General features: G+C 39.4%; 1 non-coding gene across 1 annotated transcript; it reads right to left on the bottom strand.

Annotated features, from left to right (window-relative positions):
* Positions 1-2,127: 2,127 nt before the first annotated feature.
* Positions 2,128-2,230, bottom strand: LOC115032180 (U6 spliceosomal RNA). The gene has a single exon (XR_003837841.1). It is a non-coding gene; the product is annotated as a U6 spliceosomal RNA (small nuclear RNA).
* Between the last annotated feature and the right edge of the window lie 541 nt (positions 2,231-2,771).

The raw sequence follows: 2,771 nt of genomic DNA, 5'->3' as shown, positions 1-2,771 counted from the left end.
AGCAAAAGCAATGCTCTTTCCCAGGGAAGAGCCCCCAGTCTGTTAATCAATATCAAATGGTCAGCCCTACGATCATATACATACAGGTTATAATGTATAGCCTGAACAGGCTGTGTTTATATATATATATATATATACACACATATACACACTCACATATAATATAAATAGATGTATATTTGTATAATATATATACACAAATTATATATTATATATAACATTTATATACTATACACATATAATATATATGTGTATATACATATATGTAACATAAATATATACATTAAATATAATATATAATAAATGTATACGTATATAATATGTATATACTATACATGCATAATATATATATATCTAATTCTGTATATATGCATGCATATGTGTAACATAAATATATTATATTCACTACACATTACACAAACACACACATCATATATATATATGATGTGTGTGTGTGTGTGTAAGAGGCCATAAACTGGAGACAGAACAGAAAGAATACATGGGAGAAAGTGAAGGAAGAAATAAAATGATGTAATTGTATTATAATTTTTAAAACGTAATAAAATTTAAAAAAAAACAAGGTGTAAACTCTATAGCCAATTTGTTTTCTTTCTGGATGGCTTGTAGTGAAAGACTAAAACACTCCAAGATGTGGTAAGAGTAAAAGCCAGCACCACACCTTAAGTGGGTGAAGCCACTTGGCACGGGTGCCCATCTTGCCACACCCCTGAGGTGTAGAGAATACCAGATCGACACACCCACGGCTGTGAGGGCTCAGTGGCAACCAAACACTCCCAAAGGCAAAGGGAGATTTCCACAGGCGCCTAAGGAGGTGAGGGTGGGAAGCCATACTGTGTGGGCAGGAGTCGAAGGGCAAGTGAAACATGGGATATTTTAAGAGGGCCCTTCTTTGAAGGTGTAGGGTGTGGTTTAGTAGGGCCACCTGTGGACTCCTTTGCTTCTTTCATCGCTGGTTTTCAAATTAGTGTCTTCCTTAGGCCATCTCTGTACTAAGAATTTCCGAAGTTGCTCGATTCTCTAAATGCTCTAAAGGTTTGGAGAGTAAGGTGAAACTTCAACTAGCACTGGGCACACTGTGGGCTTCTGGTATTTCTAGTGAGCCCAGGGAGCTGCCAAATATTCCTGCCAAGCTTCCTGGACAGGCCTGAGAACGCTTACTCAAGAAAGTGGCTGCCTGGGACAGTAACACACATTGATTCTCTCATAGAATGTGAGGGAATGCTTCTGAACTGGAGAAAGCAGACTTCCTTTTGTGAAGGAAAAAAAAGCCCTGAGGTTGCTGGCTTGAGGAAAAGCTCTCGGAAGGCCAGGCAAGGCTTAGAACAGCCTGTAAGATCTCAGAGTCTTGGGGTGGGGAGTTGTAGATACAGGAACATGAATGCAAGTCATCTGCAGTAGAACCCACTTCGTCCAGCCCACTGAGAATGCCAAGCAGCCCTGAGAGGCCAATCATTATCATCTGCATCCTTCAGGAAGCTTGAAGAAGGGCATCTTGTCCCTTTCACAAAAGCCATACGTGGAAATATGTAGTTCTTTAAAAATGCATCTGACCACATTTGTAAAAAAAATTCTATTTCATTCTTTTCAAGACTGACTAGCTTTCACAATGAATCAATTTTCCCCAAAATGAATTTCAAGAGTCATACATAGGCGGGGGGGGGGGGGGTGGCACACGTCTTTAATCCCAGCACTCTGAAGTCAGATACCTGTGAATTCCAGGCCAGCCTGGTCTACAGATGGAGTTCTCCAGGACAGCTAGGGCTACACAAAGAAACCCTATCTCAAAAATCAAAAATCAAAAATCAAAAATCACACATAGTTGGTATTTAAGAAGAATTGAAAAACAAAGCAAGTATATTAAATAGTCATAGAAGAGACATCCATATAGTGGTTACTAAGGCAAGAACCGAGAAGGAGCAGGGCATATGTCAGCTAACTATGTACTATAGAATCCTAACATAGCCACTTCCTTAGAGAAGAGATAACCTCATCTCTGTGGGCTCATCTTTTTCACCCAATGGAAACTTTATTTTTGTTGTGAAGGTTAAATGAAGTAATTAAATCCCAGGTACATTCTATAAATCTAATAAACAATAGTAATTCACATATTTTAGGGAATATTTTATGAATTTGAATGTCATCCTTGTGCAAGGGCTATACTAATTTTCTCTGTATCATTCCAGTCTTTTTCTTTAGTACACATGCTGCTGGAGAGAGCACAGTAATTTACATTTTTAAGAACACCATGATGGCTTTGTTTTCTTGCATGTGAGTGTTAGTGGGAACTGAACCTAGGGTCTTGGCCAATGCTCCACTACTGAGCTATATCCCCAACCATACTTCTCTGACAATACAAGACAGACATCTTATTTTGAGTGTTCAGAAGACATTTCACTGGCACTTAGCCTCAAAGAATGGGAAAGAGGCCAGTGAATGTTCATTCAGAGAGGATCTAGAGAGAACTGTGAAAAGAGTCATCTCATTGTACAGATAACGTCTCATGCTACCTGTGGACAAAACACAGATGACAGAGCAGGACGAGGAGAGGATAATCAAAGCAAGGACTTGGGGTCTGAGAGCACAGGGGCCACACAAAGGAGTTGATTCTTATCAGAAGATGATAGGGGTTTTACACTGGCTCTCATGGGGAAAAGCTCACACGTATGCAGCCAACACATAATCACAGGCTCCTATGCAGCAGTCTCTATTCAAAGCCATATATATGTATTTTTTCAAGGCACCCAATCCTT

Source organism: Mus caroli, unplaced genomic scaffold (assembly GCF_978045245.1).
Source record: "Mus caroli unplaced genomic scaffold, Mus_caroli_1 scaffold_9, whole genome shotgun sequence".
Classification (NCBI taxonomy): Eukaryota; Metazoa; Chordata; class Mammalia; order Rodentia; family Muridae; genus Mus; species Mus caroli.
The sequence above is the reverse complement of the archived record's forward strand: the minus strand, read 5'-3'. Positions and strand labels throughout refer to the sequence as shown.